We start from the raw sequence: 25,134 nt of genomic DNA, 5'->3' as shown, positions 1-25,134 counted from the left end.
TTTGCTCCCTTTCTATCAAAAGTAATTCGTGGCTTGTATAGAATTCAAAGCACGCGGCATTATATTTAGAAAGCAGCTGTCCCCCCTCAGCCTAGCTGGTCACCTTCCATTATTAGTCCCATTCCCCGAGGCAACCTGCATTTTCAAACCACAAACCCACTGATATATATTATCTATCTATATCTGTATCTGTCTATCTATACACACACACACAAAGTTCTATTTTTCCTTTACAAAAAAAGTCCTACTTCTTGAGTCAGTTTTATACATTTACATTTTCCTAGAAAATTGTCCATCTCACAATTTCAAGTTCACAGACACAAAGTTACAACTAGTATTACCTTATAGTGTTTGCTTTTCTCTGAAATTATACCCCCTTTTCATTCTTAATATTGTTGATTTGTATTTTCTCCCTCCCCATGCCAATTTTTTTTTACCAAACTTGCCAGAGCGTTATCGATTTTATCAATCTTAAAAATATAAATATTGTTCTGTAGTTTGCCTTTGTCACTTAATGTTTCCATAGTGTTACCTATGGAAATGTTTTCATGTGGCATCCATTATTTGTTAAGTACTGAATAATATCGAGGGGGGTCTTTCTCTGTAAAGCAGTTACAAGGTTTTGTGTACTCAAATCTGTAAGTCTTATCTTTCATGACTTTTAGATTTCCTACCTTGCTTAAGGAGACCGAGAATCGCAAGAATAATTGCTTAAATGTTCTAGTAGCTTAGAACTTTTTTGTTATTGTTGTTGTTGATGATGATATTGTTGGTTAGGTTATCAATTCATCTGGAAATTAGATTTATGCATAAGGTAGGGCAAGGATTTGATGAAGGCGAGAAGCCAGCTGTCCCAGCACCAAATCTGAATAGTCCTTCCTCCTCTTCAAGATGATTCAAGATGCCACCCTTAATTATACCACATATATATTCCTCCAACAAACGTTATATGGTCAATGTATGTTCTTTTATTAAAATACACTGTTGGATTGGAATTATTTATTTACCTTAGGGCTTTTAGGGGGCATCTATATTAATAAATAAAATTATTTTTTTCCTTTTTAGGGGACGGTGAGGTTTTCATTCAAATTTGGTACAAGGTTATGCTAACTTTCTAGGATGATTTTGAAAGCATCCTAGTTTTTTCCTACACACTGGTTTTTTTTTTTTTGTTTTTTTTTTTTTTTGTTTTTTTTTGCGGTACGCGGACCTCTCACTGTTGTGGCCTCTCCCGTTGCAGAGCACAGGCTCCAGACGCGCAGGCTCAGCAGCCATGGCTCACGGGCCCAGCCGCTCCGCGGCATGTGGGATCCTCCCGGACTGGGGCACAAACTGTCAACCACTGCGCCACCAGGTAAGCCCCACACTGGTATTTTTAAATTATCAAGATATCTATCTGCTCATTGATGATTTAAAGAATGCATCTACAAAACAATCTGGACTTGATGGATTTTAGAAGGCTATACCTTTAATTATTCTTTCCAAAGTTATTGGTAAGTAATGGAGTATTCATTTTCTGATTCTTCTTGAGTCAATTTTGGATCATTTATCTTTGCTTAGAAAATAAGTCTGTCTCATTTACGTTTTCAAATTTATTGGCATAAAGTTACAAATAGAACACCTTTATAATTTTTCATCTCCTCTGAATCTGTTCTTATATCCCCTTTTTCATTCCTGATATTTCATTCCTGCTTTCCCCCTGTTATTTTTGGTGTTTATAGCTAATGTTATTTTGCTGTGGTCAAATTATATGATCTATGTAATTTCCACTCTATGGCCTATGAAATGACCAATTAAAAATATGCAAAGAGCATTTTTCCCTCATACTCAAGGAAGAAAAAAATGTACTTTCTATGTTTTTAGATACAAACAACACAAATCCGCCTGCAAAGTTAATTGTACATTATTACTCTCTATATCTTTATTTTGTACTGCAAGGCAGTAAAGCATGTTGGTTATGAGCACAGGCTCTGAAGTCAGACTACCTGGATTTAAATCCTCACTCAGCCACCTACCTGCCATGGGATCCCTGGTGAACCACTAAACCGCCCTGTGCCTCAGTTTTCACCTCCGTAAAACTGAGTTCATAATAGTATCTACTTCATAGGATGGGGACCAGAGACAGCTGAGTTAATACATGTTCAGTGTTTAGTGCAGTTCCTGGTAGGGAGTAAGCACTATATATGTCTTAGCTATGTTTGTCTACCTGATCCATTAATGTTTAAATTAAACTGTTAAAGTCTCCCAGGATGCTTGAGTTCATTCATTCAGGAAAAATGTACCGAGTTGAGGCTATATGATGTGACCTGCTTTCCTTTGCATGCTGGAGACTCAGCTGTGAACAGGAAAGACAAGTTTTCTCCCTTTGTGGAGGAACCTTCTAAAGATTGAGATTTGTCAGTATCTGTGTGTGTGTGTGTGTGTGTGTGTGTGTGTGTGGTGTGTATCAGGGCTCTGCCATCCATTTCATACAAGACAATGTGAAACAAAGGCCTTTTGCAACCTATTCCAAGTCTGCCTTCTGGTGGTATCTCAGCCACATCCCCAGAGATGCACCTTATATGCTAGACTCACATGATTAATAACAATACAAGTCCCCTACATACAAACGAGCTCCATTCCGAGAGCGCGTTCGTAAGTCCAGCTTTTTCGTAAGTACAACCAAGTTAGCCTAGGTACCCAACTAACACAATCAGCTATATACCGCTGCTTTTATTTTTGCTTCTGGACATCCACTGTACTCTATACAGCACTGTACAGTGAAGTACACAAACGCACAACCACTTGTAGAGGATGCACGCACATGACAATGTACTCCAGACTCGTGAATTAACTTACGTGATCGGACACGAGAACACACGTTCACATCTTTTAAAGTTCGCAACTTGAAGGTTCGTATGTAGGGGACTTACTGTAATAATTATTTTTTAAAATAATAATTGCTGGGACTTCCCTCGTGGTGCAGTGGTTAAGAATCCGCCTGCCAATGCAGGGGACACGGGTTCGAGCCCTGGTCCGGGAAGATTCCACATGCCACGGAGCAACTAAGCCTGTGCGCCACAACTACTGAGGCTGCACTCTAGAGCCCGCGAGCCACAACTACTGAGCCTGCAAGCCTAGAGCCCATGCTCCGCAACAAGAGAAGCCCTGCTCACCGCAACTAGAGAAAGCCCGTGTGCAACAACGAAGACCCAACGCAGCCAAATAAATAAATTTATAAAATAGCAATTGCTAATAATAGCAATAAATGGTTTTGAATGCTTAATATTGTCAGTGCCCTCTAATCAAAGACCTCCAGGAACACACCTGTAGTTGAACAAGTTGGATTTATTACCTGTTGCAGCAAGGGGGAAAGCACACCATGGAAAAGCATGGAGCATCTCAGTAAGAAGGTGTTAGAAAGAACGTGTTATAGAATTTGGGCTTTGGTTGGGAGATTTGGGGAGAGTTCCCTCCACACTTAACAGAAGAGAATCACATTAGATGGTATTCTGACACCACAAAGAAAATTATGAAGTGATCTTTGGTGCTTTAGTTCCCTGTGCACTCTGGGTTTGTTGTTGTTGTTTGTTTTTTATTGATATAATTATATCATTATGTTATAGCATTATGTTAGTTTCAAGTGTATAACATAATGATTCGATACTTGTATATACTGTGAAATAAATGTCTGGTTAACATCGTCACCATACATAGTTACAAGATTTTCTGTGTATGTGGTGAAAACTTTTGAGATTGACTGTCTCAGCAACTTTCAAATATACAGTACAGTGTTATTAACTATAGTCCCCATGCTGTACATTACATCTCCATGACTTATTTTATAGCTGGGAGTTTGTATTGTTTAACCCCCTTCTCCCATTTCACCCACACCCCCCATGCCCTCCCCACTTCTGGTAACCACCAATCTGGTCTCTGTATCCATGAGTATGCCCTCTCTTTTTGTTTTTGTTTTTTTAAATTTATTTATATTTTATTTATTTATTTTTGGCTGTGTTGGTGAGTGTGGCCTTTCTCTAGTTGCAGCGAGCAGGGGCTAATCTTCGTTGAGGTGCTCAAGCTTCTCATTGCAGTGGCTTCTCTTGTTGTGGAGCACGGGCTCTAGGCGCGCGGGCTTCAGTAGTTGTGGCTTATGGGCTCTAGAGCACAGGCTCAGTAGCTGCGGCGCACGAGCTTAGTTGCTCTGCGGCATGTGGGATCTTCTCGGACCAGGGCTCGAACCCGTGTCCCCTGCATTGGCAGGCGGATTCTTAACCACTGCGCTACTAGGGAAGTCCCTGCCCCCTGTTTTTAAGCCAAGGAAGTATAGTGTTTATTTCCCATTCTTGAGCAGTTTCCCTGCATAGAGTATCTGTTCAATCAGTCATTGTCCATAGGGAAGAGAATGACAGACTCAGAGACGAGCCCTGAGCTCTTTCTCTGGAGCTGCTAACAAGGAGCCTTAAGAATCATTTGATTCCTTGTCACTACACAGTTTGGGAGGCTGAGTTCTAGAATGATGAGGTGCTTTCCCAAGATCACACAGCAAATCAATACCAGGACTGCCAGGTCTTGGGAGACCAGCATTGCCGGGATTGGATGTGCTCCAGACTATTAGAAAATTTGAAATAACTTTTACTGGATTGTTATTACAAATGCGTTACACGTATATTCTAGGAAATACAGATAAGATACAGACTTATTCTTCCAGTCCTTTTATTCCACTTTTTTAAAAATCATTGTTTTTATCAGAAAGTTATTTTTTTTTAATTTTTTATTAATTAATTAATTTAGTTTTGGCTGTGTTGGGTCTTCATTTCTGTGCGAGGGCTTTCTCTAGTTGCAGCGAGCGGGGGCCACTCTTCATCGCGGTGCGCGGGCCTCTCACTATTGCGGCCTCTCTCGTTGCGGAGCACAGGCTCCAGACGCGCAGGCTCAGCAGTTGTGGCTCACGGGCCTAGTTGCTCCGCGGCATGTGGGATCCTCCCAGACCAGCGCTCGAACCCGTGTCCCCTGCATTGGCAGGCAGATTCTCAACCACTGTGCCACCAGGGAAGCCCTCTACCTCTTAATTTTTTTAAAAAGTAGTTTCTTTCAAGCGTTTTTAGGGCACATTTAAATCAGTTAGAAATGCTTTCTGCTGCAAGTAACAGAAAACTCCATCTAAACAGAGGGACTTGTTTTCTTGCATAACAAAATGTCTGAAGGTGGGCAGTTGTTACTGATGGTTCAGAGGCTCAGAACTTTCAGGACCAGCAGTGATGCTGGTAGCCTTTCCCTTAAGTGTGCTAGAAGGCCGCTGACTATGGCTCCAGCCATAACATCCACTTTCCAGACAGGAAAACTGCCAAGAGTAGAGCCAGACACATCTGTCCCTTTTATCAGATGAGCACACCTTCCCCGGTACATCTCACAGCCGACTTCTCCTTGAATCTTTGTTAGAAATCAGTCAGATGCAAGACATGTTGGGGAAACAGAAAGCAAGATTGCTATGGTTGGCTTAGACCAAGAAATGACGCCTTTCTTTGGTAGGGTCTAATGCCACCCCAATGAAAATAGAATTCTGTTAGCAAGAAAATAAATAGGAAATGGATAAGGTGACCATAGCAGGGTTTGTTATTGAAAACTTGGAAAATGCAGATGAGCAATAAAAAGAGACTATATACAATATTTATAATATGTAATGTAAGTATAATTTTACAAAGCTAGAATTAAACAGAGTATACTCTATTTATACCGCATCCTTTCCTTCCTCAAAACATCAGCTCTAAAGCTATCAATTTAAATTATATATTTTTTCACTCTGAGAACTTATTTCCACGTGATTTCATGCTGTTCTTCTACTTCATTGTTAATGGCTACATTATATTTTGATGTATGCATGAAACATAATTTCTTTACTCAATTCTGCTAAAGATGTGAAGGTTTCACATAGTTTCTCTTTTTTTGTAAATAACGTTGCACTGAAGATCTTTTAGTTAATCTTTTTCAGATTTCAGAATTATTTCCTTAGAGCAAAATATTTGAGATTTTAGACAAAAAGGTATGCAAAATTTTAATATTTTTCATACAGATTGCAAATGTGTCCTCCAGAAAGATTGTACCAATTTTCATTACCCCTTGCTCATTTTTAAATGCATCATCAACCACACTGGATCTCATTTTTGTTTTTATAAGTTTGAATACAAGTCACAGTTAATTTTATTTGACCTGCATAGCATTTTGGAATTTTTCAATTAGTTGCCAACGTTTAAAAATGGGACGATTTCTTATTAAACTTCAGATTTTACTTTTTCTAAAAAAAATTGGAAAATCTGACACTGGGTTTGCTTCCTCGCTTGGCAAAAACGTCTTGGAGGTGAGTAGTGGATGCCTCTTTAGAAAGGATGTGTCCTCTCTGTTCACCGTAGTCCCTGGTCATCCCACTTCACTCACTCTGAGACTTCCTACTCCCGCAGACGCCTGAGTCTTCACGTCCTGGACTAGGTAATCTTCCTGGTCCCTGATGGTTCAAGTTCACTTATTCTCTTAACTCTGTCCAGTGGAGGTTGTCACATCTATTGGGCTTTTCCCCACAGCTATATTTTCTCTTTCCAATATTTTGAATCAGTCTTTCTAGTATGCATCTGTTCTTTTTTGTATCATTTTTTTAAATTAAATTTTTAATTTTGAGGTAATTGTAGATTCCCATGCAGTCGTGAGAAAGAACACACAGAGATCCTGGGTGCCTTTCTGGAGCTCATTATTAAAGAAATGTGCCAGTAGGATCATTTTAAAATGTATCAGGTCATTGTTTCAATTTGTATTTTTTTATTACTAGTCAAGTTGATTTTTTTTAATGCTTATTGTCTATCTTTCTGTAAAATTACTCATTATGTCTTCTAATCCTTTTTCTGTTGGTGTTTCACAGTTGACTAGAAAATAGACATAAAGTAAATAAAATTGTTCATAATTTCCCTAACCACAGATAATCACTATTATTCATCTATTATTCATACGGGTTATATATTTGTTTCTCTCTCTCCCTCTCGCATCTCCCATCTATCCAACCATTTATCATTCAATCTATCTATCCACCTACCTAGCTTGTGATTATTTCATTCAAGTTTGAACAGCATTGAATTTCAGCAGTGGTTCTCACGCAGACTGTCCATTAGAATTTACCTGGAGTATTAAAAAAAAAAAAAAGTATCCATACCTGTGTCCCACCCTCAGAAGTTGTTTCTTAGATGGAGGAGAGCACAAGCATGAATGGTTTTTTTGTTCATTTTTGTTTTTGTTTTTGTTTTGCGGTACGCGGGCCTCTCACCATTGTGGCCTCTCCCGTTGCGGAGCACAGGCTCCAGATGCGCAGGCTCAGCGGCCATGGCTCACGGGCCCAGCCGCTCCGCGGCATGTGGGATCTTCCCGGACCGGGGCACGAACCCGTGTCCCCTGCATCGGCAGGCGGACTCTCAACCACTGTGCCACCAGGGAAGCCCTCGTGAATGGCTTTAAAAGATCTCCAGATAATGTTAGTGTGGAAGCAGGACTAAGGCTCTCAGGTATACCATTCCTCCAAGACGCCCTAACTCTTTCTGAGAAGCAGGGGTGCAAGTGCTCCTGGAGGAGGCACAATGACAATGGTCTGGGTGGCTGGAACCCATCCCTGGCAAGTTGCCTGAAAACCAAATCCCAAAACCTGAATGCATCTGCAATTCTCAACCGCCCATTTCCACCCAATGGAAGGAGTCATTGCCTCCTTGGAACTTTAGTTATTATCCTATCCCCTTGGGAAGATGAAAGCTGTGGGAAAACCAACAGAGGCACCAAGCTCACAACATTTGTTTCATGCCAAGTTTATGCTGTCATCTCTGCTCTGGTTCCTTAGCTTCACTCTAAAGAAATGGCATTGAATGTATCAGAAAGTGTCACAACATAAATGCTACAGTGTTATGATCACCATCTTCCTTCCCACCCTCTTCTAAAGGCTCCTACAGAAATTGTTTTTATCTTTTCAGATTTGAAGTGCTTTATAAAAATACTCAGCAAATATTTCAGCAAAAATAAATGTCCCTAAATAGTCACTCTATCCAGTGTAAGTCATGATCACCAGTGTTCCCCTGAAATGCCTAAAATAGAGTCTGTGCTAGCAGTTCCCTCCAAGGAGTGTCCTTGTTTAGCTAACCTAGTTAGAAGCTGTGAGTTTGTGCTTTTGGGTCCTGTGAGAGCCTTGTGTTTTTAAAGTAATTTTGTCTAAAAACCCTTCTCATCTCTCAAAGGAGATTCATGATATGCAAATTTCCAGGAACTGGGAGCACTGAGCTGACCTGTTCGTAGAGGTACAGCTCTTGTCTGCACAACCCCGGGGAAGAGCCGTATTGTTTGTACCGGGAACAGTATCTGAGTAGAAGACCCTTTGGAGCCCCTCAGCCATGTTTCCTTTGGGCTGTGTTTCTCCGCTGGTGGCGTGGGCCGGTGTGGAGCCCCTTCTCCTGCTCTGACACTTTTGTCAGTCCCTCTAGAGCAACAGATTGGAGGAAAGTTCCTGCATTTTAATCTGATTCCTGCCATGATTGGGGAGAGAAACGGGCATGGTCTTCACCTGTTGTGGAGAGAACATACTTGTATCAGAGTGAGGAGAGTGTCCTCACCGCTAACCTCAGAAGTCAACTAAGACAGTGGCGATAAAGCCTACTGGTGCCTGTGATGACCGCAGTGACCAGCTCATCCTGATTTGCCCGGGACTTTCACAGTTTCAGCACTGAAAAGGCCATTGTCCCAAGAACCCTCTCAGTCCTGGGCAAACCAGAACAACTGGTGACCCTAGGTGGCAGCCCAAAGCCACCACTCTTATGATGTGGAAGGGTAGCCCCTGCTGAGTATCATGATGAAATGTTATAAAATTTAAAATTAAAAAACCAAAGATTTCATGTACAGGAGTCAGATGGGTACGGCTATTAACCAAACCTCCATTTTCGGGAGAGATGAAGGTAGATCGGCTTCAGTTTCCGGTCCAAAGGGCCAGAGCTAAGACAAAGGACTCCACCCAAAGCAGCCAGCTGCAGAGGGTACTGGGGAGCCGAGGCCAGCACAGAACAGAGCCAGCCAGGGTGCGAGTCAGGTGAGAGTCAGAGGGAAGAGGGCCAGAGCCACGGTCAGGAGAAGACTCCGTCTGCAGCACAGCAGGCCCCCTTTCCTGGTCCAGGAGCCTGCCTAAAATAGGCAGGCAAAGGACAGATGCCTCAGGCAGCTACTGACTGCTACAGAGACTCTTTGAAGGATGAAGGGTAAAGAAAAATGTTAAATCATGTCCTTCTATACTATAAAAGGAATACATTTATAATGGAGGAAAATGTGAAAAGTACAGACAAATATACAGAAGAAAATTAAAATAATACAGAAAGCCACCACCCTGAACAAACCGTTTGTAATGTTGCCATATATATATATTATTATATATTATAATATTATAATTATAATATTATATATTATTATATATATATATTTTATTGGAGTATAGTTGCTTTGCACTGCTGTGTCAGTTTCTGCTGTACAGCAAAGGGAATCAGCTATATGTATACATACATCCGCTCATTTTTGGATTTCCGTCCCATTTAGGTCACCACAGGGCACCGAGTAGTTCCCTGTGCTATACAGTAGCTATTAAACATAGTAGTGTATATATGTCAATCCCAATCTCCCAGGTCATCCCACCCTACTCCCTTCCCCCTTGGTATGCATACGTTTGTTCTCTACATCTGTGTCTCTAGTTCTGCTTTGCAAGTAAGTTCATCTGTACCATTTTTCTAGATTCCACATGTATTCATTAACATGCGATATTTGTTTTTCTCTTTTTGACTTACTTCACTCTGTACGATAGCCTCTAGGTCCATCCACATCTCTGCAAATGGCACAATTTCGTTCCTTTTTACGACATTGCCATATATTTCTTTCTCCCTAAAAAAGCCAAGAATTTATGTGGTCCACTGCCAGCAAGTAATCAAAAGCCATTGAGATCTTCGCCGGAGATTCTTAAAGAAAATCAAAGGGCATCTCATTTATAATCAATAGAAACACTTCTTAAAATTTTCTTTCCCATTTCCATCCTCTTGTCACCTCCCACACCCTGCAGCTTCCCCAAAACTCCTTAGCCCTCACTCTCACCTACCAGCAAAAATCTCTCATAAAGCCCAACATCAAGGGGTTTCTCTTCCCTTTTTCCCTTCCTCACCTTTTTCAAGTTTCTTTTTCCTCTCAGAGACTCTGCTTCCATTCCCAATATTAAATTAATTAAACTTGTTTCACTTCTTGCCGTTCATCTTTTCTTTCTGCCCATTTCCCCAATTCTACCTGGAAGAATCTGAGCTAAGCAGATACATTCCTTCCCCCAGAAATTGGAGGAGAAGAAGCCAAGCCATCAATGAGAGAATACTCTTTCACGAGCAACAGGAGGAAAAAATATTGCAAAATATGCAAAGGCCCATAATGTAACATCTTTTTAAAAAAAAATCTTTAAATATTTTAAATATATTTTTCTACAAAACTCATTATACTGTAGGTGTAATTTTATATTGTGCTCTGTAAACTTTACATTAATGAATTCGTTCATTCAGCGAATAGTTTTGCGGGCTTACTGAATAGTTTTGTGGGCTTACAAAGGAAACATCAATGAACAAAATAGGCAAAAATTAATGCGCTCATGAAGCTTAGTCAATTAGTAAGAGATAGACAACAAATATAAAAGGAAGTTGTACATTATGCTAAAAGGTCATAGATACCCTGTAATTTTTTTAAGCAAAGTGGGTCACGAGTGCTGGCTAGAGGGCTGGTTCCTTCTCAGTTCAGTGAGGTGATTTATGGACACAGCCTTGAGCGAAGAGAGGGCGTGAAGCATGCAGGTTGCGAGGAGGAGCCCTGCAGCGGGGACAGCACAGCCAATACAACGGCCCAAAGACTGGACGGTGCTTGGCATTTTCTAGGAATAACAAGAAACCGAGTGTGGCCAGAGTTTGGACATAGGATATGAGAGATCGAAGCCGTTGATAGTTCCGTGATTTTCAGCCTGAACGACTACCAGAATAGAGTTGCCATTAACTGATGTGAGGCGAATGGCGGATGGAGCAGATTCTGGGCAGAATCTGGGGTGCAGCTTTGGACATGTTGAGTTTTAGTTGGTTCTTAGCCATCCAAGTGGAAAAATAGGGGATGCTGTTGAGAAAAATATTTCCCTGAGTCTTTAAATATTATTAGAAAATCTAAATTTTAAATAGGTAATGCTTTATTATAAATTTAAAGAACTTAAAAAAGGGTATACAATGAAAACTAAGTTTATTTCCCTTTCCTCAACCTAGCCACCCATCTCTTCTCCCCAGATACATCCTCTTTTACAAGTTTTTCATATATCTTTCCAGAAACCGTCTACACTTTTATAAGTATACGTTTTCCTTTTCTCTCCCATAAAATTTTAGCATGATATGAACACAATTTTCCCCCATGCCTTTTTCACTTAACCAGATGTCTTGCAATATTTCCATATCAGTAAGGAAAGAGCATTGTCATTCTTCATAATGACATAATTTTCACAGTTTTCACTTGTATGAATACATGTAACGTATACAGTATTATTGTTAACTCCCTTGTTGATAGACATTTAAGCTTTTGTTTCCAATCTTTTGCTGTTACAAGCAATATTGAAAGACATAATGACCTTTATATATATTTCATTTAAATGTGCAATTATATTTATAAAGTAAATATTTAGGAGTGAAATTATTGCTGAGTCAGAGGGTATGTGCATTTTTATTTAGCTAGATATCACTGCATTTCAATACAGCAGAGCATAAGAGGACATGTTTTCCCACACCCTCCCCAACACAGTGTGTTATCAAATTTTTTATAATTTTCTGATACAGTAAGTCTGAAAATTTTTTTTTTTTTGCGGTACGCGGGCCTCTCACTGTTGTGGCCTCTCCCGTTGCGGAGCACAGGCTCCGGACTCGCAGGCTCAGCGGCCATGGCTCACGGGCCTAGCCGCTTCGCATCATGTGGGATCTTCCCGGACCAGGGCACGAACCCATGTTCCCTGCATCGGCAGGCGGACTCTCAACCACTGCGCCACCAGGGAAGCCCTAAGTCTGAAAAAAATTTTTAAGAAAAATATTATCCCACAGTCATATTGTTTATGGTTTCTGCAGCATACTTTAAAAGGCCTTCCTCTCTCTGAGTTTGCTCTTTTAAAAAAACTGCCCAATTTTTAAAGGTACATTTATAGGTTTTTTTTTCTTTAAATCTTTCATATAGAATTAATTGGGGGGAAGGTGTGAGGTAGGGACCCAGTTTTTCTTTCCAAATGGCTGTCCAGTTTTCCTAATATTTTTGCTCTCTGATCAGAAATGCCACCTATAAGATATAATAAATTCCCACATACTTTGGTGTTTATTTCTGAACCTTTTCTCCTTTTCCATTGTTCTGTCTCTCTCCTATGTTCCACATTAATTTCATTACTCAAACTTTACGTTTTGTTTTCATAGTTGGTTGGATGAATTGCCCCTCATTACTTATATTTTCTGAAGTTTTGGCTTTGAACAGTGGCAGACTCTTGGCATATTAACACCTTTCTGACTAGAGAAGTGTTGCCATTTGACTTTCCAACTGGTACTGTAATAGCATGACTACCTCACTATACTTCTGTGAGCACTAAGTATTTTGGGGTTCTTAAAAGTTCCATTTCATATTTCAAAAGTGGTGAATACTTCATTTTTCCTGTGTTTATGGTATTGTGGTATTCCTTCTGTGAATCATCAGGTCAGGACTTTTGCCCATTTTTATATTATATGTCCACCTTTTTCTTAAACTTTTAAAAGATGGTCATATAGTAAGGTTATAAAAGGAAACTTAGAAAAATATTCTCATATATTCACAAACACAGTTCTTTTCCCTTTATTTTTTTTAAAGAGTTTTTTCAATGTGAACCTTTTTTTTTAAAGTCTTTATTGAATTGGTTATAATACTGCTTCTGTTTTATGTTTTTAGTTTTTTGGCCACGAGGCATGTGGGATCTTAGCTCCTCGACCAGGGATAGAACATGCACCCCCTTCACTGGAAGGTGAAGTCTTAACCACTGTACCGCCAGGTAAGTCCCTCTTTTCCCTTTAACGCAGGAGTTTGCAAACTGACCCGTGGGCCAAATCCAGCCTGCAACCTGTTTTTGTAAATAAAGTTTTATTAGAACGCAGCCATGCTCATTCATTCACATACTGTATGTCTATGGCTGCTTTCACACTACAGGGGCAGTACTGAGTACTGGGCAGTGACAGAGACCATCCGGCCTGTAAAGCCTAAAATATTTCCTATCTGGCCCTTTACAGAAAAAGTTTGCCAAGCTTCATTTTAAAGTATTATCTAAAGTTGTATTCGAATGTGTGTGTATTAAAACATTGTAACAATTGTTGAGAATCTATTTCAAGCTTTCTCTTTTCATTTTGTCAGGTAGAGTTTTAAAGTTTACTATTTAGTATTTGTTTTTATTATTTCAACAGCCGATCAATAATCTATCAAGAAGTAGTATCATTCACAAGTGGTTTAACCATTAATTGCTTATTTGACTACATGCTGCCTTATTTCTAACAGGATTAAGTCAGTTATTATCCTTCTGTTGTATAATGATGTTCTTATAAATAGCACCGAAATGAGCACCTTCATACATAAGTTTTTCATCTCTTTGAGAGACGTCCGTTGGAAAAAAAAATCCAGAAATAGTATTTGAAAAGCAGTCGACAGTAATCTGAAAGGTCATCAAAATGGTCATATCCTTTAACTCACTTATCATGTTTCTGGAAATGTTTTCCAGTTCAATAAGGCATAATGAGGCTTTTATTCTAGGAAATAGACATATATGAATGAGTCCAAAGTAGCTGGAGGAACAGAAACAGGCTCACAGACATAGAGAACAGACTTGTGGTTGCCAAAGCGGTGGGGTATAGGGAGGGATGGACTGGAAGTTTGGGGTTAGTAGATGCGAACTATTACATATAGCATGGATAAACAACAAGGTCCTACTGTATAGCACAGGGAACTATATCCACTATCCTGGATAAATCATAATGGAAAAGAATATTTTTAAATGTATATAAGTGTATAAATGAGTCACTTTGCTGTACAGCAGAAATTAACACAACATTGTAAATCAACTATACTTCAATAAAAAACAAAAAATACCTGGAGGAGATGGAGGGTAAGAGAAAGGATCTAGTACTCTTAAGGGCTTACCCTGTGCTAGGCGCTTTGTAAGAAATGTATACGTATCATGCAATTTAATCTTTACAAAGCCATTTGGAGTAGGTATTGTCATCCCCACTTTTCACCTAAGAAACCCAAGGATCAGAGAGTTTGACACAACATTGTAAATCAAATATACTTCAATAAAAAAAAAATTTAGGGCTTCCCTGGTGGCACAATGGTTAAGAATCCACCTGCCAATGCAGGGGACACAGGTTCAATCCCTGGTCCAGGAAGATCCCACGTGCGGCAGAGCAACTAAGCCCGTGTGCCACAACTACTGAGCCCACGTGCCTAGAGCCTATGCTCCACAACAAGAGAAGCCCCCGCAATGAGAAGCCCACGCACCGCAACGAAGAGTAGCCCCCGCTCTCCGCAACTAGAGAAAGTCCGCAACGAAGACCCAACGCAGCCAAAAAATAAAAAATTAATTTAAAAAAAAAGGATTAGAGAGTTTGGGAAACTTATCCATGCAAGTGGCAGGCCTGGGATTCAGATCTGCTTTACCTGTCTTCAAAGACCCATGTGCTTTCCACTACCATCCTTTAAGGTATGCATAAGTGTCTAAAGAAATATTGAGTGAACCCTTAGCAAATATTTCTGCCTGAATCTGAGTAGGCGCTGAGGAGACAGCAGAAGCAGACAGCGATGGCAGTGTGCTCCATCGGGCACCTTGGCTCAGGTCCACCCTCCCCCTCATCCTCCCTTCCTCCCTTTCTCCCCCTGGAGTTCCCTGAGCATCAGTCTGACTCCTTTCCCCTCCCTGCCCTCATCTCTCTCAGGTTCCTGGAGCGCCTGGGACCCCAAGTCCCTTCTCACTGTCCCCTCGTGCTGCACCCAAGCACCATGCCCGCTACAGGCTCTCCTTCCACCCCGCCTGATTATCTGCCACCCCAAGGACATGCAACCATGACCTTGGCATGTGGAGTCTCCACCATGTCAATACCTAGGCCATTCAGGCAAAGCAGAGCAAGAATGGGGATGGGGAGGGCTTCCCTGGTGGCTCAGTGGTTAAAGAATCCACCTGCCAATGCAGGGGAAACGGGTTCGACCCCTGGTCTGGGAAGATCCCACATGCCGCGGAGCAACTAGGCCCGTGAGCCACAACTACTGAGCCTGCGCGTCTGGAGCCTGTGCTCCGCAACGGGAGAGGCCGCGACAGTGAGAGGCCCGCGCATCGCGATGAAGAGTGGCCCCCGCTCGCCGCCACTGGAGAAAGCCCTTGCACAGAAACGAAGACCCAACACAGCCAAAAATAAATATAAATAAATTAATTAATTTTAAAAAAAAGAATGGGGATGGGGAGAACATGAGAACTCTGGGTGACACTAGGGCCCTTGCACTTAACAAATGGGGTTGTCAGTGTGTGAGTGTGTATATGTGTGTGTGCACTTTAATGACTGTGAGTTACCGTAGGGGGTATGGCTCCATGTGTGTGGTTCAGTAAATATGAGTGCGGGCATCTGTGCAGACAAACACGTGCATGTATCTTTCTGCATGCGTCTACATGCGTACCGGGGATGCCTTTTTACGAATGTTAGCATGTATAAGCATATCTGTATTCGTTGTCATGTAGGTGAGAATTAAGCTCTATGGAATGTCTTGTTTCTGAGAATAAAAAAATACTCTGCAAATATATATCTTATTGCGGGGAGGGGTGGGGCTAAGTCTAGAAGCTAAGATTCTTGGGTATGACTGTTTCCCTAGAACAGGATGCCTCAACTTTGGCCTTACTGACCTTTTAGCCTGGGTGTTGCGGGAGCTATCCTGTGCATTGCAAGATGTTTAGCAGCATCCCTGATCTCTCCCCACTAGACGCCCGTGGCATGCCCATGCTGTGACAACAAATAATGTCTCCAGATTTTGCCAAGTATCCCGTGATACGCAAAATTGCGCCCAGAGAACCACTGTCCTGGACCAGTAGTTCTCGTCGCTGGCTGCACGTTCAGCTCGCCTGGGGAGCTCACAGATGCTCAGACTCCACCTCAGGTCACCCAAACCAGGATCCCTGGGAGCTGGGGCCTGAGCAGCAGGAATTTTAGAAGCTGCCTGGGACTTCTCTAATGTGATTCTAACATGCAGCCTTGGTGGAGGACACTTGCCTTAATCCAGTGGTTCTCACACTTGAGCATGCATCAGAATCACCCCGAGGCTTGTCAGAACACAGCCTGCCCGGCCCACCCTCAGAGTTCCCGATGCAGGTGGCATGGACAAGGCCAGAGAACCTGCATTTCTAACAAGTACCCCGGATGAGAACCACAACCCTAGAAAAGTGACATTCAGACTTTGGTGTACACAGGGACAACCTGGAGAGCTGATTGAAAATGTCCATGTCTGTGCCCAGATATTCTGACTCTATACATCCTGTGCAGGGCTCAGGAATTAACTTTTTAACCAGCAGTATCCAAGGTTATTCTGATGCAGGGGTTCTGGAAAACCACTTTGGGAAACTCTGCCACATGTCAGACAGAAGTCCAGTGGCAGTGGGAGGTACTGCACTTGGTCAGTGAGGCCCCTTTTCTGGAAGCAGGCTCAGTAAGGATGGGGGTAGGGTGGCTGAAGCTGGGCTAGGAGAACTATCTCAGCAGCAGGAGCACAGGGACCAGGGATCATCTCTCACTGATTTCTAAACGGGAGGGAAGGGCAACGGCCCAGGTCAAGAATGCAGCACCCGGCCCAAACCCCTCCTACTGAACTACCATATAACCCAGGAATCCCACTCCTGGGCATATACCCTGAGAAAACCATAATTCAAAAATATACATGCACCCCAGTGTTCATTGCAGCACTGTTTACAATAGGCAGGTCATGGAAGTAACCTAAATGTCCATCAACAGATGAATGGATAAAGAAGATGTGGCACATATATACAATGGAATATTACTCAGCCATAAAAAGGAATGAAACTGAGTTATTTGTAGTGAGGTGGATGGACCTAGAGACTGTCATACAGAGTGAAGTAAGTCAGAAAGAGAAAAACAAATATCGTATATTAACGCATATATGTGGAATCTAGAAAAATGGTACAGATGAACGTATTTGCAAAGTAGAAATAGAGACATAGATGTAGAGAACAAACATGTGGACACCAAGGGGGGGAAGTTGGGGTGGGATGAATTGGGAGATTGGGATTAATGTATATATGCCACTGGGTATGAAATAGATAACAAGTGAGGACCTACTGTATAGCACGGGGAACTCTACTCAGTGCTCTGTGGTGACCTGGATGGAGGGAAATCCAAAAGGGAGGGGATATGTGTACATATATGGCTGGTTCACTTCACGGTGCAGCAGGAGCTAGACAACATTGTAAAGCAACTATACCCCAATTAAAAACAAACAAACAAAGAAGTGCTAAGAACTCTAAGAGAAGAACACCTATGGCTGCTGTCCTGCCCCTCAGACGCTGCCTAATCGATTGAGACCCTCATGACCTCACAGTTCCACCACGGGGGCCGTGCTCCGTGCCCAGGGCAGCCGACATGCCCTCTCCCTGCAAGGCTGCTGGGCCCCCTCACTCATCTTCAGAGGCCCTGCATGGCCTTCCCTGAGCCTCAACCACCCTGAGGAATTTTCTGGAATCTCCTCATATGCTCCCACTGCACTATTAGGGCATTTTTCTTCCGGAATGGCTTGGTTTCATTGTCTTTCTCCTCCACTAGACTGTGAACAGAGACCACCTCTGCTCCTCTCTGTGTCCCCAGGGCCCAGTAGAAGAGGGTCAGCTTGTGCCGACTGCTCTATATGACCTAAGGCAGCGTACACACTCACCCCCATCACCTTCACAAAAGACTGGCTGCACCTTGACCAGGAAAGCTCTAGCACTTCACCTGGAGCCCCGCACACTGTAGGTGTGACTCAGCAATTGAACGAATGGATGTCGTCCACTGATCTGTCACCCTCTTTCAGTTCTCATCAGAGTACTTACCACTGTGTGAACATGTTCATATTAATTAGCTGTATTATTTTCCTTTCCTTATCGGAATGTAAGCTCCAGGGTAGCAGGAATATTTCCTGCCTTGTTCTGAGCTCTGCTTGGCACCTGTGACAATAAGAATAGCAATTAGAGCAACCTATGGGGCATTGCCTCTTTGCGGTATGGCATGGATGAATGAATAAATGAGTGAATGAAATGACACATTAGAAAAGAGAGCATTCCTAATTAAAAACTATGCTGAGATAACATCTTTTACACATACTGATGAAAATACAAGAGTTGAATAATACAGGCTGCCAGCAGGGCTATGGAAAACAACTCTCACAGACTGTTGGTAGGGATGAAAAATGACACAGTATCTATGAGGGGAACTTGGCAATATCTAGCCAAACTGCATATGTGGTTGCCATTTGACCCAGCAAACGCATGTCTAAGAATCGATCAAAAAGATACACTGGCAAATGGAATAAATTACACATGCACGGGCTATTTATTGTAGCACTGTTTTTGCAATAGCAAAAAGGAAAGCTGAAACAACACAAATGTCCATCAATAGAGGACTGCTTGAATAAGTTACTGGTTGAATAAGTTACGCCATGGGGTTCGATGCCATTGTAGAAATGAGTGAGGACAACCGGTGATTCCATTTCTAGGAATCTAGCCAATAGAAATCAAAGTATATGTTCATACAAAGATACATATGTGAATGTTCACAGCAGTGTTATCCGTAATAGCCCCAAACTGGAAGCAATCCGAATGCCCATTGACGGGTGAATGGATAAACAAAATGTGGTACAGTCGTACAGTGGAACACAATTAGACATTTAAAATGAACAAAGTGCTGACACATTCTGCAGCATGAATGAAACTCAGAAACATTATGCTAAGTGGAAGAAGTTAGACATAAAAGACCATATGACCACATAAAATATTTAGAAAAAGCTGTTTTAAAGAAAAAAATAAAAAAGCAGACCAGTGGTTTCCTAGGGCTGGAGTTGTTAGGATTGACTACTGATAGGAACTTTGTGGGGTGATGGAAATGTTCTAAGATGCACCGGGCTACGCTTGCACAACTCTATAAATTTACTAAAATTATTGAATAATATACTTATAATGAGTAGATTTTATGCTATGTAAATGATACCTCAGTAAAACTGTTCAACCAAAATGGTTAAGGAAAGACTTCTGTGTTCTACCATGGAGGGCTCTCCAGGCTACGGTGACAAATTTAAATTTAAGGGAAAAAAAAAAAGCACAGGGCTTCCCTGGTGGCGCAGTGGTTGAGAGTCCGCCTGCCGATGCAGGGGACACGGGTTTGTGCCCCGGTCCGGGAAGATCCCACATGCCGCGGAGCGGCTGGGCCCGTGAGCCATGGCCGCTGAGCTTGCGCGTCCGGAGCCTGTGCTCCGCAACGGGAGAGGTCACAACGGTGATAGGCCCGCGTACCGCAAAAAGAATTCAGCTCTCTTCTATTAAGAATCCAGTTGTCTTCTATTAACCAGACACTGGAGAGACTTGTAAAAAGTGTAAAACAATGCCACTCTTCTTACTAGTTTACGTATAGTTATTTTTCCTTAAAAAGCATGTCATTTATGTTAACATGTAATAAGTGTTATAATTTTTACATGAATTAATAAGTAAATATTTTAAAGTTTCTCAGTTTTAATATCTAATAGAAGTATCAAAAATTTAACTCACATAAACCAAAACTTTTGGGGGTCCTTCATATCTTTTGAAAGTGCAAGGGAGTCCTGAGACCAAAAAGTTTGAGAAACCCTGCTTTAAAATGATCTTGATACAGCACAGGGAACTAGACTCAATATTTTGTAATAACCTATAAGGGAAAAGAATCTTAAAAGTTTTATATATAAAACTGGATCACTATGCTGTACACCTGAAACTAACACGATATTGTAAATCAGCTCTATTTTGGGACTTCCCTGGCAGTCTAGTGGTTGAGACTCTGAGCTTCCAGTGCAGTGGGTGCAGGTTCCATCCCTGGTCCGGGAAACTAAGATCCCACATGCCGTGTGGAGCAGCCAAAAGAAAAAATCAACTGTACTCCAATAAATAAATAGTTTTTTAAAAAAAGAATGACAATAAAATAAAATGATATTGAACAAAACCAAACAAAAAGATGTTGAGGGGAAGGAGACTTACATGTATGACAGGAGTGAGTTGAAGTTGGGGACTGGATGCATGCAGATTCTTTTGTACTCTTCTCTCTCTTCTTAGTACGCTTCAAATTTCTGTAATTAATTAGGTTTTTAAAGAGAGCATTTCCCTCCCTGGGTTGTTGATAACTACACCTGCCCATGCTTTCCTGTGATTTCAGGGCCTGGGAGCCCAGCCAGAGGTAAGAAAATCCTCTGTAAGCAACACGGAGTTCCCACCCCTTTCCAAGGGCGCCTAAGGACAGGGACCTGGAGGGTAAAGGAAAACAACGTCAGATCAAATGCTCTTACCTGGGGCCAAGACTCCCAGCTCATCGCAGGGGTATCTTTGATGGCCATGCCTAGTGGCCCCCGGGAAATCACAGTGGAAATTGGGAAGGGTCTGAGGTCACTTCTCTGCACCACTAGACATGTGCTGAGGACCACAGACTCCTCTCGGGGCTACAGTTGGACCAGATGATCTTTGAGAGCCCTTCCAGCTAAAGCACTCTGTGAAAAGCTATTCCTCTTGGTCCCATGAGTTTCCATGCATTTAGTAATTATAAGTGTTGATTGTCTCTCAGGCATCAGGGTCTGCCTCGTACAGGACAAGAATACAAAGCACAGTAGCATCTGTGATTTCAGTGACATCAGAAGACCCAGATGCCCCGGCCACCCTTCCATCGTTCTATTCCCAAAATTCAACTATTAATGGAACACTGCTTTGATTTCTTTCAAAATGACTCACTGACACTTTAACAGGGAGATGAGTCTGACCCTTCCCAAAGATAGAAACCAAAGGGGAGGGCTGTATTAGCAGAGAAGATATTTAATTTTATTTGAGACACATCGATTTGATGGCTCTAGGGGATGTCTTAATGGAAGTGTCCAGTTGGGTATATTGATCGGGAGCTCAGAAGAGCCGTCTGAGCTAAGAGGTAGAGATTTGAGAATGGACCGCATTTACAAAGTAGTGAAGATATGTTTGGGTTCAGTCAGAGTCTCAGAGAGGAGAAGAAGCAAGGAGGAAGGCTGAGGAAAAGCACATTCAAGGAGGGACGCTTACAAAGGGGACCAGCAAAGAATGAGCAGAGGGGAGGAGATGGGAGGGAGCCCAGGAAGCAGGAGAGTTTGTGGTCCAGGAAGACAAGGGAAAGAGGGAGGAGGAGGTAGTGCCAAAGGCAAGAGGCCCGGGAAGAATAAAGACAGAGGTGCCTAGTGGATCTGGTAGCAAGGAGGCCACTGGGAGCCCATTCCCAAGCAATCTGGGTGGGGCTGTGGGACAGCAACCAGACTGAGATCGAGAAAGGGGGATGGGGAAGAGAGATGATGGGTATAGACAGCCCATAGGAAGTTCGGCTGGCAAAGGAAGTTTGGCTGACATAGCATTCAGCAAGAGTTTTTGCTTATTTATTTAAAAAGGGAGAGACTTGAGCATGTTTTAAAAATCAACCCTTTAAAATTTTATTTTATTGATGTATAGTTGGTTTACAATGTTGTGTTAGTTTCTGGTGTACAGCAAAGTGATTCAGGTATACATATAGATTCTTTTTCAGATTCTTTTCCATTATAGGTTATTACAAGATGTTGAATATAGTTCCCTGTGCTATACAGTTAGTCCTTGTTGTTCATCTATTTTATGTACAGTAGTTTGTACCTGCTAATCCCAAACTTCCAGTTTATCCCTACCCTCCTTCCCGTGTGGTAACCGTAAGTCTGTTCTCTATGCCTGTGAGTCTGTTTCTGTTTTGTAAAGAAGTTCATCTGTATCATATTTTAGATTCCACATATAAGTAATAGCATATGATATTTGTCTTTCTGTGTCTGGCTTACTTCACTTGGTGTGATAATCTCTAGGTCCATCCATGTTGCTGCAAATGGCATTATTTCATTCTTTTTTATGGCTGAATTGTATTTCATTGTATATATGTACCAAATCTTCTTTATCCACTCATCTGTCCATGGACGTTTAGGTTGCTTCCATGTCCTGGCTATTGTGAATAGTGCTGCTGTGAACACGGGGGTGCATGTATCTTTTTGGATTATGATTTTCTCCAGATATATGCCCAGGAGTGGGATTGCTGGGTCATACGGTAGTTCTATTTTTCGTTTTTTAAGGAACATCCGTACTGTTCTTGGTAGCAGCTCCACAAATTTACATTCCCACCAACAGTGTAGGAGGCTTCCCTTTTCTCCGCACCTTCTCCAGAATTTATTATTGAAATCAACATTTTAATTGATTGTATTGATTGGTGGAAAGGCGGCAACACAGAGGGAGAAGTTGAAGAGACAACAAAGATGGTGGATAATCAGAGGCTAAGGGTGGGGTCCAGAGCCCCAAACTTGGAAGTGGCAGGAACACACAGCACCTTCACACACCATGAAAGCATGAGGCGTACCCTCCTGTGGACAGAGGGTACGACCGAGCAGTTCCAAGAAACATGAATGACCAACAGAAAACTTCAACTTCAGGCAACAGTGAGATACTATTTTTCATCAACCAATTTGGCTGTTTACAGATAAGGAAACTGAGGCACAGAAAGGTTCCAATCAAGACGACACAGGCAGCACACAACAGAGCCAGGATTAGAACCCAAACCTGGCTCCAGAGTCTAAGCTCTCAGACACGATTTGACATCTTTTTTCTAAAAAGAATTACACGTTGCATAAATACGCATTTCTATACATACATGTGCATACACGTATGTGCACGTATAATACATACTCATGCAGAAAAGACTAGATACCGTAATATGAAGAGTGATTATCTCTGAGCAACTGAATTACAGCTGGTTCTTTTTCTTTGTTCTTTTCTGCATTTCTGAATCTACAGAGTGTCAATTACTTGTGTTCTAAGAAAAAATAAAAGTTATTTTTAAAAACCAGCCTGGGGAGGAGACTAGGATGACGACATAGATCAGACCCCCGTTGTTCAAGTCCAGCCTTCATGGATAACCTTGGCGGGAGGGAGGGAGGGCAAAGGGTGAATGGGTGAGTCGGTCTCTCAGCTACGCAGACAGAACCCACAGGTTGTCTCCTTCGTTTTCCTGAAAGTTCCAACTACTGCTTAAATGCTCTTGAATGCTCTGCAAAAGCCTGGACCATTTTTCCTGGGGATGGCTATCTCCTGTCTCAAGCAAAACTACTGTGACCTGAAGGGACCCTGACATAGGGTCTTCACCTCTTCAATCAGAAGTTCCCTCCAGTTTTCCCCACGACTCCCCAGAGGAGGAATCAAGATGCATTCCCTCCGGATATGCTCCTTTCCTCCATCAAGGGCATGTTTCTCAGGCTCTTTGCAGAACCAAGACCAGATCAAAAGCCTCCCCAGGGCTCAGGGCCCTGAGGTCAGGCTTCCAGGCCATGTGGCTCTCCATGACACCATGCAGGTGAGCAGTCTGTCCCAGCCTTGTGCTCCCAGGAACCACTCCTTCCCCTCCATGGCAGCTCTTCTCCAGAAAGACATCACTTCCTGCCAGCTGACCTCTCCCTGGCTGCAGGCGTCATAGAGCTTAACCATTTTATTTACTAGATTGTCGGTTTATTATAAAAGGATATAACTCGGAAACAGCCAGATGGAAGAGATGCAGAAGGCAAGGTACAGGGAAAGGGCGCAGAGCTCCCAGCACCTCCACATGCTCGCCAACCCAGAAGCTCTCCAAATCCCATCCTTTTGTGTTTTCACGGAGGAGGCGTTGTTACATAGCCACGATGGATTACATCATCGGCAATTGGTGACTGAACTCAATCTCCAGCCCCTGTCCTCTCCCCAGAGTTCAGAGGGGTGGAACTGTTCCACCCTTCTCATCCCATGGTCAGTTCCTCTGATGACCAGCATGCAACCATAGGTGACTTAGGGGCATTTCAAAAGCCAGCTAAGTTTACGTAACAAAAGACACTTTGATCGTGCTCAGCCCTTAGGAAATTCCAGAGATTTTAGGAGCTCTGCCAGAAATGGGAAGACCAAATATATATTTCGTTTTTTTTTTAATTTTATTTATTTTGGGCTGCATTGGGTCTTTGTTGCTGCGCGCGGGCTTTCCCTAGTTGCCGCGAGCTGGGGCTACTCTTTGTTGCGGTGCACCGACTTCTCATCGCGGAGGCTTCTCTTGTCGCGGAGCACGGGCTCTAGGCGCGCAGGCTTCAGTAGTTGCAGCATACAGGCTCGGTAGTTGCAGCAGGCAGGCTCAGTAGTTGTGATTCGCGGGCTCTAGAGCACAGGCTCAGTAGTTGTGGCACACGGGCTTCAGTAGTTGTAGCACGGGGGCTCAGTAGTTGTGGCTCACAGGCTCTAGGTGCGCAGGCTTCAGTAGTTATGGCACGTGCGCTCAGTAGTTGTGGCACACAGGCTTAGTTGCTCCACGGAATGTGGGATCTTGCCAGACCAGGAATCAAACCCATGTCCCCTGCATTGGCAGGCGGATTCTTAACCACTGTACCACCAGGGAAGTCCCAAATATATATTTCTTATTATAAATCACAATGTCACACTTGCACTCTCCATTGGCCCTTGTATTCCTTCCTTCCTTTCTTCATTCGATAAATACTAATCAAGTGTCTACCTGTCCTCAGGGCCTGGTGCTGGGTGCTGGGGTACAAGGTGAAAAGACACACAGTCCCGGCCCTCAAGGAGTAAAGACAAGGCAGGGATCCAGGTATGTAACTGCAAAAAGCCCAGTGACAGAGAGAGCTCCCTGTCTGCATCAGCTCCCACCTCTGCCAGGGAGAGGCAGGCCCTTGACCTGGTCCTGCAGGGGGTCTGGAAAGTCTGGAAACGTGGGCAAATGTGCAGAATGTCGAGGACAT

At 42.6% G+C, this 25,134-nt stretch overlaps 1 long non-coding RNA gene across 1 annotated transcript; it reads left to right on the top strand.

Annotated features, from left to right (window-relative positions):
• Positions 1-942: 942 nt before the first annotated feature.
• On the top strand, positions 943-25,134 carry LOC307182491. The gene is made up of 3 exons (XR_013827183.1): positions 943-1,354; positions 12,994-13,093; positions 24,901-25,134. It is a non-coding gene; the product is annotated as an uncharacterized lncRNA (long non-coding RNA).

Source organism: Stenella coeruleoalba (genome assembly GCF_951394435.1).
Source record: "Stenella coeruleoalba genome assembly, chromosome: 2".
In the NCBI taxonomy this organism is placed as follows: Eukaryota; Metazoa; Chordata; class Mammalia; order Artiodactyla; family Delphinidae; genus Stenella; species Stenella coeruleoalba.
The sequence above is the reverse complement of the archived record's forward strand: the minus strand, read 5'-3'. Positions and strand labels throughout refer to the sequence as shown.